This window comes from Sitophilus oryzae, unplaced genomic scaffold (assembly GCF_002938485.1).
Source record: "Sitophilus oryzae breed Bouriz unplaced genomic scaffold, Soryzae_2.0 scaffold_1181_pilon_pilon, whole genome shotgun sequence".
NCBI lineage: Eukaryota > Metazoa > Arthropoda > Insecta > Coleoptera > Curculionidae > Sitophilus > Sitophilus oryzae.
In genome coordinates, this window is record NW_022145817.1 from 96,396 (window position 1) to 117,425 (window position 21,030).

Consider the following 21,030-nt stretch of genomic DNA (forward strand, 5'->3'; position numbering starts at 1 on the left):
GCTAAAATTGTAGAATTAGATAAACATCCAAGATCATATAAAGTTTCAGAAAGTAATGGTAATATTGTAAGACGTAATAGGTTAGATATTAAGCGGTCTCATAATGATTTTGTCCAGAGTGGTGACAGTTCTGATTCTGGTGTTTTGCATGACTCGGCTAGTACTAGTAATGATCTGGGCAATAGCTTGCAAAATGAGCCAGTAAATTCCGAAGGTACTCCAAAGATCATTAAAACTAGATCTGGTCGTGTTGTGAACAAACCCAAAAAAATGGATTTGTAACGCTAAAAAGGGGAGATGTAATATAAGTTGGCGAATGCGCCAGGATTATAATAAATGTCGTAGTCGCTAGATGACAAGGAATGTTAGACAGTTGACAGTAGTGTGTAATTCTGGGTAATTACTATGGAGGCTAGAAGGAGGAGGCGAATCGAACGCAAAAATTATGGGCCCATTTCTTGAGATCTAAATGAAGTTCGAAAATGGCCGTTAGGGGCGCATGTGATCCGACAGATTGAGAAATACACAGCTTCTTATGGCAAGAATTACTATTTTGTTATAAATTATAGAGTTCAGTTAATGTTTGGGCATATTTTTACCAGATTTAGCTTTTAGAAACGTGTTTTTTCTAATTGAACAATGTGCGTGGCTAAAATTGTGAATACAAAACCTTAAATTTGAGTTTGAAAAGTAAGTTAGAAGTTAGGTTATATCAGATGCCGGTTTTAGATATTTTTTTTCTAAGTTGTTATTATAAAATTGTTTCATTATATGGTTCTTTTCAGTGCATACACGACCGAAGAAAAATATAAGCTGCTAAAATAAATCTTTCCTATAACAGTTGTACAAAAAAGATAGAATTTCCAGCAACAAATATCACCAGTTCAACCTTTGATTTGATGTGAACAGTAATTGTTTCTTGATGACAAATGCGAATTAAATAGTTTAAGGTATGATTGTGTTAGTGATTTATTAACAGTTTTTCATAAAAACATTTGAAATTGATATGTTTACAAGCAATTCAGTCTGATATCATTTTAATAAACATTAAAAACTTTCGTAATAAACTAGTAGTGGTTTTACCGCAATTGACAGAAACTGAATCACGAAAACTAAAAGTATTTTATCAGGAATAACTTCAATGGAAAGTGAAGATGAACACTACTGTTGCACCCTTTGATCAGTGAATAGGTACATTAAGCTGTAATGTTTCCTGTGTCCAATAGTGTTTTTTCTTTAGATTTTCTGAATTTAAGTTTTAATGTCATTAGCAAAGTTTTGCAAATTGTCAGTGTTTCGTAGACAATTAAATTCAAGATATATTCAACGTCACCTAATAATTGTAAAGGTGAATTTTTGTAAATAAAATATTAATGAATGAATAATGAACTCAGTTTGTTTTAAAAGAGATACACTGACTTATTTCATCATATATTTATTTATTTAGCAATATTAATACATTACAACTTTTGTTTTTATTAACTGACTAATTCCACCTATACCAAAAAAATATAACAGGAACATGTTATATCAAGAACACAAAGAATTATAATTTAAAAAAATGCATTCTAAATAAATACCTGGCTACAATATACCTACATATTAATTTAAAGAGCTTATTCATAAAAACTATTCTAAATGGTTTATATACACAATCAAAAGTACTTCAACCACTGTACATTATTTTTTAATTTAAATGAAGCATCTCGGGTAAGTAAATTATTTTATATTAGAATACTATATTGCTTTGGCGTAAATTCACTTTCAATAGCACTGTTCAAATGGTGGTTAATACATATCAACAGGTAATTTTAACCACCAGCTAGTAGGTAAATTATTTTTATTTTATAACAAGGCCTCCTAGGTTATGTTACGCAGATGTTGATTTTAGGCTATATTCTCTATTAATTTGAATTTAAAATTAATCTGTACACTGATAGTATATAATTTGAATGTTTTTCTTAACATCTATCCATATTTTTTTAAATAAATAGTTATACCAGTTACATTAGGACCTTTGAAAATACTTGGGTTTCTTTCACCCCGTTCTTTATTTGCCTTTTTTCTACTGTAAGTCCCACTTATACAGCCAGGTACGAAGCAAGATCTATTATATAGGGTTTTTTTAATCACACTCATTGTTACATTGCTAATAGTTCAATAAAATAACTATAAATTAAAAAAAACTAGTAAAACACAGATCGTATTCTAACAATGCAAATGATCAATCTAACCCGCTTACAGTGCCTCTGGTGTCAAACCGAGAAACTTGCTTTAAAGTAGGGACAGAAATTTCAAATATGCCCATTGTCGATTCGCCTCCTCCTTCTAGCCTCCATAGTAATTACTAATGTATTAATCTTATGATGATATTATATTAAACATTCAGTAATGAAGCTATGATTGTTTCTTTAATTAACCCAGTTACTGGTAGAAATAATACACTTATGAACTGAATCTCAATTATCAACTTCAAATTTTTGCAAGTATGGTAAAAATTGTGCCAAACAACTTTTTGTTCAGTTTTTATTATCAATAAAACACTTTGTTCATAATTATTTTTGATGATTATCGTGTATTTAAAAGCTTCAGACCATTATGCTATAAACGAAAATCTATAAAGGGTGTCCCACAATTACTGCGACAAACTGAAAGAGGTTGTAGAGGGCATCAAAACAAGTTATTTGAGTATAGGAACCCATGTCCGGAAATGTGCCGTTTTGGCAGAAGGTGGAGTGAAACGTAAATTTCAATTTGCATTATTTATTCAAAACATTTACAAAAACTGCTCAAATTGCCGTCCATTCTGTTGAAGACACAAATGCACACGCCTGTTCGCTGTTGATAGTAGGGCGTGCACAGTCCGTGTTGGTACCTTAGTGCAGATCCAGTCAAGTTCCTTCCGCTCATTTTAATAATACCGGACATGGGTTTCTATACTCCAATGACTTGTTTTGATGCCCTCTACAACCCCTTTCAGTTTGTCGCACTAATTGTGGGACACCCTGTATATACGTTTATAATATACTATTATACAGGGTGTCCCAGAAATAAGCGCAAATATTTTAATAGATGGTAGATCTGGTCAAAAGAAACATATTTTCTCTTTACCATTTTTAAAATAAATTGAAAATAACCGAGTTATTTAACTTTGAAAGTTTAAAAAAAATGAGACATTTTGAGAGCCGCCGCGAGCGCCGGGGGAAATCGGCAATTTCCCAGATCTCGGCTTGTTCGTCGCCCGCTGTTGCCGCGATTAGAAAGAATTAAATCACCAGTAGCCCTACTTCCCACATTCCACAAAATAAATTAAAAGAAAAAACTTACCAAATATTAAAAAAGGATATCCCGATAGCAGATTAGCAGATAGTAGATAGCAGAATTCTTAACAACACTTGATTATGCACCTGAGGATCCAAACTTCCAAAATCCCTCAAATGCTAAACCCTATTCACGAGTTTACACTTGATAACGGCCAGTGAATCTTCTGACCAAAACGTTGTATTAATCAAAATAAATAAAGACAATGGTCCGAAATTATTTTATTTTCAATACATTCGCAAAGGTTCGAGCATTCGTGACCTGTGTATTCAGATACTCTTCGGAATAAAGCCTCCGAGCTTCCGCAGCTCTTTCACCTGCCAGGAGGAAGTTTGCAAAATTCACAGTTTAGGCAAAGTTTAGAAGCATATCCACCTTCTTCAGATTTGTATAGGCCATCGCGATTTACCGATACCGATTACCGACATTAAAATATGCACTAACGAACATTTTAAACACATCTCCGATCACTTTATGGAGTTTTAAAAGCTCGATACTATTAGAATTATTGTGATATAAATTTTCAACATTTTTTCCCCAAAAACATCATAAGCGTGTTTCTGGGGTTGAATTAAACTACCAGTTAAAATACTTGCACTTATTTCTGGGAAACCCTGTATATACAATAATACAATATAATATTTTACAGATTTAGCTGTTTTTAATTTATATCCATTCCTCTTAATATTATTCAGTTACGTTAACATGTTCTCTAACTCTATATTATTGGTAAGGTGTATGGCGACATCTGTCGGGGAACGAGCCAGGTAGAAGAGAAGCGAGTTCTGTAATTCCCAATCAGCGGAAATTACTGGAACCAAAAAGAACATTGCAGATAATTTTCGAACGTTCTAGAAGCAGCCACTGGGATATATATAAGCGCACTCGCGCTCAATAGTTCAGTTTTGAAATACAGTGAGTTTTTGAATAGCGAATTGTGAATTAATTGGCGAAGATGCCAGAAAAGTTAGAGTAATAGCATAAGTTGTGTGTTGTACCCAGTACAAATTGTGTATAGAGTGAGAAAAATAAATCCGTTAAGTATTTTTTCGTGAGTTTAAATTACTGGACCCATAGTAAAACACATTTGTAAAACACATTATGGTAAAAGCCCAATTACCGTCACTACCCTAATTATCCTCATATTTCGATATTTATTAAAACATTAAGCTGTAATACATCGCTAAAAACGCTGCAATACATCTTTTTAGGGTTCCGTACCCAAAGGATAAAAACGGGAACCCTATTACTAAGACTTCGCTGTCCGTCCGTCCGTCCGTCTGTCACAAAGGTCTATCTTATGAACCGTTATAGCTAGACAGTTGAAATTTTTAAAGATAATGTATCTATGCCAATGTATCTATGTTGCCACTATAAGAACAAATACTAAAAACAGAATTAAATAAATGTTTATAAACAAAAAAGTACTTTCACTAAACATTATCTTTTAAGTAAGAATTTTACATTGATTAATACAGTTGTTAGTAATGTGTTTCTTCATTTTTTTTTAAATTACTTATACGCGCATTCAAAATTTCAGCTAAATCGAAAAAAAAGTTTATAATAATATAGTGTCTAATGTTGTATAGATAATGAATGGTACGGAACCCTTCGTGCGCGAGTCCAACTCGCACTTGACCAATTTTTTTAAATAGCGCACTTCATTTACGTGGAATAACGACTATTTTAGTTGGAAGTGAAACCACACATTTCTAATAAGCTAAGCAGAGCAACAGTCTTCTTGATTTTCTTGCACAGTAATGTAATTTAGTATACTAAGGTCCAAATATAATTAATTATACGATCAAACGAACTTACCTGAAGTGAAGTTCGATCGTAATTATATGAGGCGTCCAGTCCGAATGTATTATCTTGATTTTTCTATACGTAGTACCGTCCCTGCGTGCACAATTTTAAAGCTATAAGCTAAATTCCCTCCCGTTGCTAGTCTAGGTGGTGGCGCCGGCCCTGGCGCGGCGGTCGGTATTCATTTTTCAAAGATTTATTCATTAATTCAAGCGACCATGGGGCAAAACGGGAAGGGTGGAAAGATAATACATTCGGACTGGACGCCTCATATAATTACGATCGAACTTCACTTCAGGTAAGTTCGTTTGATCGTATAATTATATTCGCGTCCAGTCCGAATGTATTATCTTGATTTTTCTATACGTAGATGTTTAAAGAACTGATGGTTGCAAATTAATAAATGCGGTGTAGAAAGCATTTTTTTTGAGACAAAAATAGCTGAAATTATAAATATGTTTATTGAATGCAACCAAAATGAAACCAATTTAACGGCCATCAATACATGGATTTATTAAATTGTGACAATTTAACATATACAGATATGCATACTAAGAAGAGATAGAAACCCATAAGATGGCACTTCCATAAAGGATTCTGCCAAAATTGTTCAATTATACTTGATAAACCAGTTAACTCATCATGTCGATAGAAATCCCTGTCTCAATGTAGAACTGCGTGGATAACTCGACTATAGTGAGGTTTAACCGATATATATTTTTTAAGGTGTTTCTAACCCATTGCTTAATATTTAAAAGGCCTTACTTTTTAAGCCATTAATATTAGACAACATTTGAATGTTAGACTTTGGTAGTAAGAAGTTAAGATTCTCAATAATTTATTTTCCAAAATGCTTTAATTACGTCGATGAATTAAACCAGAGTCATCATATAGATTAGATTTCGATCCATACATTGGTATGGATATTGTGGACATTGATATAAAGTAGACACAGATATTGATCTGTATCAATTTTATACCAGAAGTTTTATTATTTGTATTATTTATTTTTTTTTTGACAAATTTCAGTAACTATGATATGCATATATAATTATATACTGACTAAAAACAAACTGGCATCTGTCTCTGATAACTAAGGTTAAACATGAAACCAATATATGATTTATTATTTTTCATAGCCAGGTCACGGCAAGAATTATATAATCTATTTATATACGTAAAACTGCAAGAAAACTATTTCCACTTTATGATTTAATTGATATGTCTATTCTTTCCGAAATTTCTAGATAAGAAAGTAGAACTGTTAGGGAACATTTATGGTAAAATTTTAATGCAGTAAACCTTAGACACATCATATCTTACAAAAGCCTCTTTCAACGAGAAACCATCCAGAAATATTTAAGAAAAAAAATTCAAAGTCTGCGAAAGTTTACATTAATGTTATTATAATCATCTCTTTCGAAAATGTATTGTAGAGGAGAAAATATATATTATATACTGTTAGAAAAAACTAACTTTTTGTTTCGATAATCTGAAAGTAAAGCAATTGCTATATTTCCAACATAAAACAATATGGGCAAAAAATTACATACACATTAAAAACAAACATATTTTGGAAATATTTTTGATATTATGTCTTCTAGATATTTGTTCTGAACCATTATTGCTTCCTGTCACAATTCTGCATCGCAATAGTTGCAAAGTACAGATTTCTTTAAAATTTTAAAGTTTCTATTTTCTACAAACCGGAAAATCTGTTAATTTGACTTATTATAACAAAAATTTTTTAAAATTCATTAATTCGAAAAACTCTGTTTGGTTCGAGGGCATTTAGATTATTTTTTTCATTAAAATATAGTTTTGATCGTTCTATTCTTTTACTAATAAATCGTGCTTTATTGTTTCACTCAGTTGCAAGATTATAATATATTCATTTTTCAGTTGATCGAATTTCTAGGGTTGGAGTTCAAGACGGTTTCAAATAGTTTCTCAGACGTTTGAAACTACATCTGATAGATTTAAAATAGTACTTCCAAAAAATATTAAAAATTATTACTTCTCGTACGTATTTTAACGTTGTTTTAATAAATATATTTTCATCGACTTCAGTATTTTGTTTTCATTGGATGTTAATATGATATTTTTGTCAACGCTTTCTGTACATCGACGTACCTAGATCTTAAAGCTAACATAACAACGTGCCTGGATGACGAACGCGTAGGGTTTAAACCTTCTAATGTTCTTGTTGATCTAAGTTTTCAGTGGCGGATACAGAGGGGGGGTCCGGGCCCCAAACAGAAATCTGTAAATTATGTTAAATATTAGGCTTTTTTGTTAAAAATGGCGTCCTAAAAGCATATTCTATATTACTTTTTATTTTGGGCCCCCCCTAAAATAAATTCCTGTATCCGCCCCTGTAAGTTTTGAACATCTCTTTGCAATTATCCCCCTTGTACTTGTACTCTGAACAAAATTTACATTAATTTGTTCCACAAAATCAAAAATTTGCTGATTTCAGAGACGCTTTGCGACTAAATTGAGCTTCTGAGCAGCACAAATATTTTATGTGGTAAGAAGTAAGGAAATGAACAATAATAAAGTGTCATAATCCAATTAGTAATGTTGAAGAGCAAAATAACGAGAAAATAAATATATCTCTACTATATGTAGTTGTAGCAAAATCTTTACTTTGTATTTTACAGTACACAAATCAATCAATAGGTATGCAATTCTCTACCATCGAACACGTTTGAACACCGGTAGTTACGCCACTGTTAACATTTATGTAAATCCTCTACGTTCTATCAAAAACAAACTTTTAAGAAAATATAGTGCTTATTGTTTTTAATAATATTATCGGTTTTATATATTTTTTCTCGCTTTGGTTCTTACAAAAACCAAAAACTTAATATCATGATGTAGAATGTTCTGGAGTAGATTTATAATGGTAATAGAATTATACTACTTCTATATTATTATTAGTTACAGATAATTTATTTAAAAGAATGATAAATGTATCATTTGTATTAAATAATATGTACAGAGTGATTAGAATTAGATTTACTTAACTTATACTTAGAATAATATCAGGAAAAAAATATAAAAATATAATAGGTCCTTGAGATCCTAAGGAAACTGGTTAAGGTATATTTAGGCCAACCAATGTTGCATATTCATTTACCATATTTCTGATATTAGACCAAGGCACCAATTTTGAATCACGCTGTACATTATTTTACTATATAACTCAAAATTGGTGAGAGTATAGAAAGTTTATACTTGATAACTGTAAGTTAAAATAAATAAAAAACAAGTTTTTTTTAAGTTTTCAATACTGAATAATTGCCTACCACATTCTATTAATATGCATCTGTAAATTGTTGGACACAAAAATATGTCGCCTCTGAGTAGCAAGTTAAGTCTAATAATTATGAATAATTTTGATAGACCCTTAAGTCTTTAAACATTTAAGTTCCATTATTACATAGTATAATCTTCTCTGTATATGAGTGTATTATTTCTTTTCAAATAAAAGTTTCTTTATACAGGGTGAGTTTCCTACGATGTACTCTATGGGTATCTCGGAAGCTACTGGAGATAGAGAGTCGGTTAAACGGGGAAAGGATTGCAGTTTTGTAGGGTCATAAATATGCGCCTTTCAGATTTTTGAAAAAGTTCATCAGACTGTGTCCTCCGTTTTTTTCCAAAGCCTGTCATTGATGCGCGAGTATTGATGCGCGAGTATCTACACGCTTTTCTTCATTTGAGAAATTCATATTTACAATTTTTGTTTATTTTAATTTACAAAGTTTGAATGTGACAGCTTCACATTTCTGAGAGTAACGGCGATTGAACTTGTTTCCATGGCTAACTAAGTGAAATTGTTTAAAAATGATTTATGAAGTCATGGCCAACTATGGTTTCCATTAAAAAAAACATATGTTTGTGTGATATGTCAAAAATGACAGGCTTTAGAAAAAAACAGAGGACACGATTTCATTAAGGATGTGATTATCTACAACTTTTATCTGAAAATTTTTTGTCTAAAATAGCTTATAATAGAATTAGGGACAATTTTTAAAATAGCCGAAATTTGTTATTTTCAAAATATCTAGTAAGCCATGAATTTTTTCATAAATCTGAAAGGTGCATATTTATGACCCCACAAAACTGCAATTCTTTCCCCATTTAACCGACTCTCTATCTCCAGTAGTTTCCAAGATACCCATAGAGAACATCGTAGGAAACTCACCCTGTATAAAATTTGAAAATGCAGTATTACACAAATAAGCAAATAGGTAAATATCGAATTGAATAGATATATCTAAAATTGGTATTATATACATACGTATTTGCCTCCCAGCTATGTTGCCAGTCTTCCGGAGGCATAATATTCCATTTCTTGTATGGAGACCAGTCCGTCCAACACATTGTCCTAGCGTATATGTGTATAAGATTGCAGCGCCACGTGGTGGAATTATGCGGAACTACATTGTGTAACTGTGCCTGTATAGACTACCAAAACGCCTCCAGGGTAAAATTGGTGACAGTACACCTTAGGACCATTGAAACAACTTGCGACTGTTATACATGGCGATACGTATTGGACTCCGATTTTTCGCATTCGCCTCCGGTTTTGGAGGCCTATGAGTTTACAAGTTTTATGTTTTGGAGGCGTATAAGTCAAAATGCTGTCAACGTTAAGTTGGTTGTCGCCTATTTTATGTTAGGAGGCTGGCAAGGCAGCAAACTGGAGGGTGTACCTAATGAATTGGCCGCTCGTGCCGCTTTTTCAAAGAAGGAAGGTAAAGACATATTCGAATATCTGTCACAAATATCTGGATACATTCCGTTGTTTGTATTTTTTCCTCTAAGCAAGGTTCAAACGTAAATTTATCCAGAGGTCCTTCTTCCTCATGATTTTCATTTGAAAATCCTTCAGAGGAAAAAATAGTTGATGCCTTTTGTACAAGATACCGTCAACCACATTAGGACTATGCGTCCGGTATCTATAACAACCGTCCATATTTGTTCCATGATATATTTATAAATATTTTTCTCTTCCTTTAAAAGAATATTGGGTCTACGACGACTATTGTTAAATTTTATAACCAAGATATTTTTTTTAAGAGTTTGATTTCGAAAAAATATATATGCTGAACTTCATCTTAACAATTATGACACAGGAGAGGATAGGCGACATGCCATGGCTCCTTGGTAAATTAGGGAGTTAAAATATTTTCTCAAGTAGATTTCGCCGCTTAGCAGATATAAAAGTTGGACCTTGTTCTGTGCTGAAGCCAGATCATTGGCTAAGACTGAATTCGTCTCCCGAAGAAGAATGTATCATCATCGAAGAGTCGAATGTTCTGTAGTCTCTTTGGATTGCCCTTCCCCCAACAAACTGCACAAATCGCTAGATTTGGTTATTTTCCTCTTCCTAGTTGCTGAGCTTGTGTTCGATCTGTTATGAAATAGTGACACTTAAATAGCGACTGTCCTGCTTTTTGAACGTACAGCCTTATAAATATAATGTCTGGAGGAGTTTTCCTGTTGAAATATATCGTTTTTTTTAGGGGTCTTAGTCTTAATTTTAGATTTATTCTTAGAAATGCTTTTGTGAAATCTACTTCTACGATAACGAGACCGAGAACGTCATTTATAAAGGAATCCCTTTCACACGGAGAAGGGCATTCACTAAAATTACAAAATTTTGTATCATTGAGACAACAACACTTCGGTTATTATAATATTATCTCGATAGCGAGATCTGGAATATCTTAAAAAAGGAATCCCTCTCACACGGAGTAGAGGATTCTCTAAAAGTACTAACCTTTGTCTCGCTATGAAAAAGAACACTGGGAGAAGAACAGTCCGTGTTTATACAATATTCCTCATCCCTTTGTTTTCTCCTTTCCTCTAATCCCCACATTTCGGGATGTACTTCTATTTATTTCCATCCAATATTCGTCTAAAAATAAATATTCTAAAAGACTTACATGTAATACGTGTAATTAATTTTTCGATAAGGCTATCGATAACGTATAAAAGAAATCCCTCCCACATGGAGATGGGTATTCTCTAAAAGTACGAAATTTTGTCTCACTGGGAGATACAAACATTTGGCACCTAAATATATAAATAATATTCTCTTGAGAGCGAGATCTAAAATCTCATAAAAAAAAGAAATCCCTCACACAGAGATAGGCATTTTCTAAAAGTACAAAATTTTGTTTCACTAGGGAAACAAAAGTCTGTTACATATTATGACATTCTCTATCCCACTTTCTCCAAATTTCACATTTCAAGATTTCAATTATTTCCATACCTTATTTCTTTGCTGGGAGATAAAAAACTTCGGCATTTATAGTACTCTGTTGATTGCGAGATCTAGAACCTCATATAATAGGAATCCCTCTCACGAAGAGAAGGGCATTCTCTGTAAGTACGAAACTTTGTCTCACGGAGAGGACAACAGTTCGATATATATGTTATTCTCATTTTTTTTGTCTAATTCCATTGTTTCCTCCTTGCCTCTAATTTCCATATTTCGAAATTTGCTTTTACTTTAATTATTTCCATCCATTATTTAATTTCCTAAAAATAAGTATTATAAGATACTCACCGGTAATACGTGTAATTAATATCTCGATAGGGAATATCAACAATGACTTATAAAAGGAATCCCTCACACGGAGACGGCCATTCTCGAAAAATGCGAAATTTGACTCCCTGGGTGATACAACACTTCGGTATTTATAATATTCTCTTGATAGAGAGATTTAGAACCTCATACAATAGGAATCCCTGTATTCCCCCCATTCTCTATAAATAGGAAACTTTGCCTCACTGGGAAAACAACAGTTCGATATTTATAATATTATTTTGATAGCCAGATTTCTAACCTCATATAATAGGAATCCCCCTCACGAGGAGAAGGGCATTCTCTAAATAGGAAACTTTGTCTCACTGGGAGCACAACAGTTCGATATATGCGATATTCTTATTGCTTTCTCCATTTGTCTACTTCCATTGTCTCCTCCTTGCCTCTAATTTCTACATTTAGAGATTTGCTTCCACTTCAATTATTTCCCTCCATTATTTAATTACCTGAAAATAAATATTATAAGATACTTACCTGTAATACCTGTAATTTATCTCTCGATAGTGGGATATCAATATTGACTTATAAAAGGAATCTCTCTCATATGACCATCCTCTAAAAGTACGAAATTTGACTCACTCGGAGGTGCAACACTTTGGCGTTTATAATATTCTCTTGACTGCGAGATATAGAACCTTATATAAATGAGAATTCCTCTCACAAGGAGAAGGACATTCTTTATACGTACGAACTTTGTCTCACTGAGAGTACAACAGTCCGATATATATGATATTCTTATTGTTTTCTTCTTTCATCTAATTCTCATATTCCGTTATTTAAGTCCACTTCCGTTTTTCTCTAAAAATAAATATTATACAATACTTACATATTGTTCCTTGTGTTTTACATGGCTGTAGAACACCGTATATTACATAGTAATATCTAAAAAGAGTAGAGAATAAACAAAATGGTTTCATCGATCTATGACGAAGATATCGGAGAGCTGCGATCCGCACTGCACCGTGCACGAAAGACTAATGAATACCGACCGCCGCGCCAGGGCCGGCGCCGCCACCTAGACTAGCAACGGGAGGGAATTTAGCTTATAGCTTTAAAATTGTGCACGCAGGGACGGTACTACGTATAGAAAAATCAAGATAATACGTTCGGACTGGACGCGAATAATATAATTACCAGTGTAAGAGGTTTTCTATTATATGTACAGGGTGGGTCAAATTCGACGCTTTTAAATGGAAACACCCTTTTCTATAGGAGATAGACAAAAACTAATATCGGTGTCTGGAGCTTAATTTTCATCAAAAACATCATGGTGAAAACCGCATATCGATATCTGTTACCGTTTCGGAGTTACGGGGTGTTTTTCAAAAATATGCATTTTTAACAAATCGCTGTAACTTTTTTGCTATGGAAAATTTTGTATTTTTATGAAAACTTTTCCAAAGCACCTTTTTACGTAGAATTTAATGGTTTAAGTATATTTTTTTTTAAATTAATAATTTAAAAGTTATCAACAGAAAAATTGATTTTTTATTTGGGACACCCTCTATATTTTTAATTAAATGAAAAGAATTTAAAATTACCTTTCCAAAAATATAGTACACTTGATATTTTGTCATAATCCCCTTCGAAATACAGAATTTTTAAAAGTTCGCCACTTTTAACTAGTAGGCTTTGGACCCCTTATTGATAATAAGTCCTTAATGGAACTCGAAAACATATTTTTCCAGCAAGACGACGCACCGCCTCTGAACGCTGAAGTTATCAGCAAATTTTTGCAGCCAGTTTCAAGAATAATTGGATAGCTAACCAAGATCCCAGCCGTTGGCCGCCGAGGCCGCCTGACTTAGTGCCCATGGATTTAATCCTATGGATATATTTGCGGAAGGATAAAGGTTCCTTATTCTTCCGTATAATCTAGACAAGAATTAAAAATACTTAGCAGTTATGAGAGGGTATCTTTCACCCCCACTGAGTTAATGAATTTCGCGGGAAATGTTCAAAAACTGCCCCGTCTGTCCATAACAGAAGACGGTTGATATGTCGAAGACCTGTAGCAAAATCTCATGCCTTGGTTTGCTATTTATTTTTATTGTTATTAGATATAATTTATTGTATTGATGTTGGTTAAATATATTTTAAATTGTTATAAAATTCTGCATCTCTCATAGCAAATATTATTTTCGTTTTAATTGATGCTCACAGCTGGAATTTTTTTGCATTCCAGCCGGTGCCGTTCAAAGCATACTTATTTAAAGCCGGCGAGTTTTTATATACTCTATATCTCTAAGAGGAATCGAGCAAAATATGAAGTGTGTTATATTTTTGGAAATGTAATTTTAAATTACTTTCAATAATTATCAAATATACAGGGTGTCCCATATAAAAAATCAAATTTTCTGTTGATAATTCTTAAATTATTAATTTAAAAAAAATTATACTTAAATCATTAAATTCTATGTAAAAAGGTGCTTTGGGAAAGTTTTCATAAAAATACAAAATTTTCCATAGCAAAAAAGTTACAGCGATTTGTTAAAAATGCATATTTTTGAAAAACACCCCGTAACTCCGAAACGGTAACAGATATCGATATGCGGTTTTCACCATCATATTTTTGACAAAAATTGAGCTCCAGACACCGATATTAGTTTTTGTCTATCTCCTATAGAAAAGGGTGTTTCCATTTAAAAGCGTCGAATTTGACCCACCCTGTACATATTTATACAAAAAAATATGTTTTTTTTCTATATTAATAAATAAAATGGGTGACGGTTTATGGGACATGTCGCAACGGAGCGTGCCGTATATCGTCACCATTGACGAAGATTGGGTCATTATAGGCAGAGTTATTTTTATTCAGTATAAAATTCATTTTTCTGTAATTTAAATATTTTTTTCCATAAATGGCAGCATGAAGATCGGCTGTATGATGTGCCCAATTTTTGTGTCACCCACTTTTATCATTAATTCTACCTTAAATAAATTAAAAACGGATAACGAGAACTGGATACCTGCGAGGTTTAAAGGAATTTAGGCCATTAGACAGGTAAGCCATATTAATATAAGCTCTGATTAATTAATTATGATTATGATAAAAATGCGAAATATCAGAGTTCTAAAGATAGTTTGGACTGTATTAAAAGTGATATTGTTACAACAATTAAAAAAATAATAAAGTGTATATAATATATCTAATATGCCAAAGTAAAACTAATTTTTACAAGTTATACTTCGTATTCACTAATAATTCTTATATCTGCATTATTTTTGAGCTCATATCGGAGATATTCTTAATTAAGATTCTATGCTTATTTTTTTAATTATTTAATTGTTTATGTTTTATCTTTTGCAATGTGTCGCGATACCTAAATAAATTTTTGTAAAAAACAATGGATTTTGTGTGAAATAACACATATAAAGATATAGCGAAAATTGGGACAAATTGGTGCCGATATATAGATAGAGAGGTTATAACATTTAGAGCAATTGTAGTTTTTTAGTTCTTCATGAAAATAATCAAAAATATCGGTCAAGTTATTATACTTTTATTTAAATTTTAAATAAGAATGTCCCCTAGTGTCATTTAATTTTCTTGTAAGCCTTATACAAATAATTCGGATTTTATAGTGAACTGATCTGAGATATTCCCTTAATGTGGCGATAATTGGGACAGTTACCATATGTTTTCTCTTAATACTAGAAAAAATAATTTATATTGTGCACAAAAGAAGCTAGCGGGGTTCTGGTAACTTTTAGGTATATTGCCAATCTTGAAGTTATTGATGTAAATTTGATATTAATATGTTCTACAATTAATATTTTAACGTTTTAAGTACGGATCGTCGGCTAAACGTTTGAGATCGCTTCAATAAAATTATTTATTTTTTGACCAAATTTGAGGTTAAATATAGTTTTCTCTATTAAGTTTAATAAGAGTGACAAAGAAGACATAGAATTAGTTTATTTGACTTTTGCTCGCGTCTGCGCATATCGCCTTGTATCGCTGGCGGTAACAATGAAATGTTGAAAATCCGGATTTTATTTTATTTATACTTTCTTATTAATTTTGATAAATAGGGGTAGCGATATTAAGTTGAATAGATATTATATTTTGATCTGTGTTAAAGGTTGAGAAGAGGATCACAATGGTAAAAACGTCGGCCGGAACTGAGTTTTGATTGCATTGGTTACAACATTCTTTTTGGGGGTTTGTTTTTGGTGTTATTTATGGACGATCCGCACTTTTTTTGTTAGAAAATGTCATTATAAGTTCTTCTCTTCTCAATTCTGTATAGAAAATTTTAAAGTTTTGATGTACCTAAAAGGCACCAGACCCGCTAGCGGATTCTATATGTACAACATACCCTGCTGGTCATCCAATTTATGTGATCTGGATTTTAATGAGTGTGACAGAGAATAATATAAATGACCGGTTGACAGACAGAGAGACAATGATGTACTACTGGAATGATAATATATCTAAACTAAATATAATCTATTATAGCTGTAGTAAAATGAGTAACTAATAGTGAAAAATAAAGTTCCAACCCTAAATGCAACATTTTTCGTAAATGCGTTTCGTAAACGTTTTCGTACTGGTGCGGTTTGAAATGTTGATGCAAAATCCGGCAATACCGCATAGAAGAAATGTGTAGACCCAAATTTTATCTCTTTTTAATACATTTGATTTTCCATTAAGCTGTCTACATCACTGTCTTACACGTTAAAATCCCGACCGCGTAATTTCGATTACCAAATCGGTATATACCTAATTTATTAATAAGATTATATGAACTCGGAATTTTAAATATTTTTTTTAAGATAAAATAGTTTCTTCTCAACAACTGTAATGACTGTATTTTATCTATTAAAAGAATGGGATTGACAATCCTCTTACATACTAAAACATATTAGAAGGGACTTTAATTAAATTTCAGTGTTTCAATACATCAAATGCCATTGGCATAAATCCTGGCTCACAATTTAAAGCCATAGTAAAATGCTTTTGAACTTCATCATAAACCTTAAAAGAATAAAAGTGAATATTGAAGTAAAGACTCAGAAGGGTATGCTTTATGAATGTTTCTAATAATTGTGTCTGTTTCTTGACACAAAATAAAAACAGTATGCCACAAATAGGAATAATTTTCGAATTGATAAACCTAACATGAAACTATTAAGTAATACTTGTCGATAAAAATCTTATACAATTAAATTTTTTTATAATGAGTATCAAAAAAAAACGTCACGCCTATGTGCGTTTCGTACCCATCATTGATAAAGTAGGAGGCGCAGGATATCATGTAGATGTTAATATCACAGATTAGGTATCCTATAAGTATACAGATAAAAATCTTGTCCCTAATTCGTGGTACGAAAATTGTTTTTTATGACGATGTGCAAACGAGTCAAATTTCCTGTGCGCAAAAATAAACTCGCGTAAAATAACAATAAACAGCGTAATAGAGAGATATCGCTAAATCGAATAGCGTGCATGAACGTTAATAAGGCCAGGTGTTATTTCCTTTACGTGAGGTGGTATTAACTCTCTTCATTTATAGTTATCAGATCGGAAAGAATTCTGGTCGCGTCGCGTCCGCTATTTAAACTTAACCTACCTTTGAATTTAAAACTTTGAAATTGTTTTGTTTACTAGGTATTTTAAAACTAAAGGGCTAAAGCGCTTATTTCCAGTGGTTTATTGTTCAACGTCTGCCACTGGGTTTAGGGCAACAAGCAACAAATTCTCTTAGAAGGGCTAAGTCGTCATCTGCTGTAAATCTAAGACTCTTTATAGGTTCTTTAGTATTGAAGAGGTGGACCAAACCAATCCATATTTTGGGCCATATTTATTTAATTAAAACTAATCCCAGCTACTTAAATATCAAATTACCTAATAAAACTAAAGCAATAATTCAAAACAATTCAAACATAACTTAAACATAACTTATAAGATCTCGCCGGCCGGCTCCGGTTGTCAAATACCCGCACATGCCCATTTAAGCAATTTTTAAACGTTATCAGAGGTTATTTAGAAAGAGTGCTTGGTGTAATTGATCCGCAAATTACGTCAGGCGGTAACGTTATTAGCGGGTGTTGCGTTAAAAATTGACTCGCGCATATCGTAACCATGATAAGGTACGCGTAAATACTGGATGACGCTATTCGGATTTCCGATATCTCTCTAATAACTGTGCCGGTTAGGCGCTGTGCACAATTTTAGAGGCCATAAGTGGGCGTGCTATGTGCGCAAACTAGTAACCTAACTAGTGCCCGATTCCGAAAATTGGAACCACGAAAAACAATAAAGAAAAAACAAAGATTATAATCTGTATAATCTGTGTTAATATCTTGTTCTCCTACTTTTACCTCACCTTAACCCCGCAGCCTATCTATCGTTGGCGTTGACGCCGCGGTGATAAAATGTGAATTTTTGAAGCTTATGTCTAGGCAAAACAAATAGGGAGTTTATGAATGACTTGTTTTCTGTTTTAATTTTTTTAACTCTATGGCCCCTTCTATATATCATTATTTGTTACAAAATATTTTTGTTTGAAATATAGATTTTTATTTTTATTTCTATAATATATCATGGTTCTGAAAATAAAAATATTTAAATCAATGTAAGTAGAACGCGTTCTTATGAGTTTAAAAGTTCAACAGCCGATAAAAACATATATTTTTAGTTAAAAACCCTATCACTAGCCAACATGACGGAATTTCAATTCATTGTTTTATAAATTTGACATGGAGTCGGACACAAATCATCTACATTATATCATATTTGTGTCTAAAAAGAGAGAAACTTGTGGTTCGAAAATGAATCGACAATAAATGGAAACCTTGTTGTCCAAAATGTTTCGATTTAGCGCTATCTGTGTAGAAATTTGGAGCTCTGGTCAAAATAGTTAAAACATTTTTTTTTTACTTATTATAACACAATTAAAACATAAAAGCATGTATTCTTTTGTGGAAAAAAGAGAAAAAAATGTTTGCTGGTAACATTTTCTTCGGTCTCCTGTTGGGTATGGGTAGTTAATACATTTATTTCTAAAACAAACGATCTCTGTTATGCGTATAAATAATAATAAAATCGCATAAGAAAAATATCTGTATTTGTACTCACCCTATGCCCTTCCTTCTGCTTTTTTAATTATAGCACTATAGAGGGTGTCCCAGAATTAAGTGCAAGTATTTTAACTGGTAGTATAGTTCAACCACAGAAGCACGTCTACGTAGTTCTTTTCGCAAAAAAAAAATTGAAAATTCGAAATTTTTTGAAATTTTTTAGTTAAAAAACATAATTTCTTGATAAATGACAAGATATTAGATTAAATTTACAAGAAAGAAAATCCGGAAAAGATCCAGTGGTTGTCAAAATTTTAGCAAAAAATCATTTTTTTTGGAAATTTTCAAAGTAAAATAACTCCGTTATTTTGGAATTAAATTGAAAAACGATAGAGAGAAAATATGTTTCTTTTATCGAGATCTACCACCCCTTAAAATACTTGCGCTTATTTCTGGGACACCCTGTATAAACTTGAAGAATGCTTAAATGCAAAAACTACAGAATAAAATTAAAACAATAAAGTAAAATTATGTTCTCATACAGTACAGAATATTAAATAAATTATGGAAACTTTAAGGCACAAAACGGGTACGAAATCTGTAAATGTGAGCCACATCTGTTTCTTAAAACTTTCGACAAATTTGTGACACTAAGATCTTTATTGTTATAGCTTATGTAGCGAAAGCATATTTTGGTAAAATGTTTCGAAACAAAAAGTGATTTATGTTATAAAACATATGTATCAAAAATATGACAAAGGTCCGATTAAATTTATATCTCCGAAACTAAAGTTTCAAAAACAGTCATACTACGCTAGAAATTCATTTACCCAGTAGTAGTTATAAAAAGCATTTTTGGTAAACTCTGTCTTAAATAGTTTCTGAAAAAAATTTTTTTTTAAAAAGGTCCGATTAAATTTATATCTCCGAAACTAAAGTTTCAAAAAAAGTCATACTATACTAGAAATTCATTTACCCAGTAGTAGTTATAAAAAGCATTTTTGGTAAACTCTGACTCAAATAGTTTCTTTACAGTAAAAACTTTAAATTGCGACTGTTCAATTAAAATACCCTATCTTACGTTTTCTTTTTCTCCAAATAATATTCTTTTCAAGTAAGGATGATTCTGTTTGTCTCGATGATGTTTGCGATACTTGGACATATAAGAGTACTTTCATGGACAGTATAAGAGTGCACTGATTACTGTTTTACAGAAGGAACGAACTTCTTCCTCCACACGTAATAAAACATCCTCTTTAAATGGTCACGTCCCACATTGACCATTCCCAATTACAACTATGATTTTTACAAATCGCCTTTAGGAAAACTAAAATAAACAGTTTTCGATCATGATCATCTGTATACACGGTATGTTGTATAAACCTACACATGAAAAATAATCACTTTTCCCGGCGTATTAGCTTTCTTAGAATGACTATGACAATACCTATACAACAAGCCTTTTTGAATAAGTCTTTAGAATAATTATGATAATAATAAATTTTAATTAGATAACAACACAAACGCAAAAAAAACAGATGTCAATTAAAGAGGGGAAGTGACAGCAAGACCTGGAAGATGGCGGCCATCAGACGGATGTTTGGCGGCCATCAGACGAACCTGGAAGATGGCGGCCATCAATTTTTGGATGCGCACTCGTCGAAGCTCATTCTCCCACTTCCATATCTCTGTTTAGTATAGATCCCACCAAATCTGTGGTCTGTGCAGTTAAAAATATTCAGCATGTTGAAAGATCGCAGATCCCATCTTTTCGATGAGATCTTTATCGAAGCCGCCACTACACGTTGAAATGTGGGCTGAATCGAAGGACTGTACAGTTCAAATCTCTCAGATATGATTGCGTGTAGGGCCCTTTTTAGTAAAATACAATTAAAATGATAGACAATAACCGTCACTGACATATATTCTTTCCTCAAATAGACTATACATAATTTTATTGCAAAGCATATAAAAATTTCTATTGCAAAGCATAGGATGTCCAAAAAAAATTGTAATTTAATAAAATTCAATATACCGAGTGTATCTTAAATGTGACTCACCCCTATAACTTCTTTATTTTTTCAGATAATAAAACGAAATTTAGTCTGCAATAGTGATACCGGTAATGGTATTACCACTAACTGTTTAAGTGATACCGGTAATTTTTTTCTACTTTTTATGACAGAAAAGGACATTCTGAATAGAATGATATATCACATGTCAACTTTTGACATTTTCAAATTAAAAAAAAA

General features: G+C 32.2%; 1 protein-coding gene across 1 annotated transcript in view; it reads right to left on the reverse strand.

Moving 5' to 3' along the window:
- The window catches only part of LOC115891403 (retinol dehydrogenase 12-like), a 64,663-nt gene that overhangs the window by 37,219 nt on the left and 6,414 nt on the right, over positions 1-21,030 (reverse strand). The gene's annotated exons all lie outside the window — the stretch shown is intronic.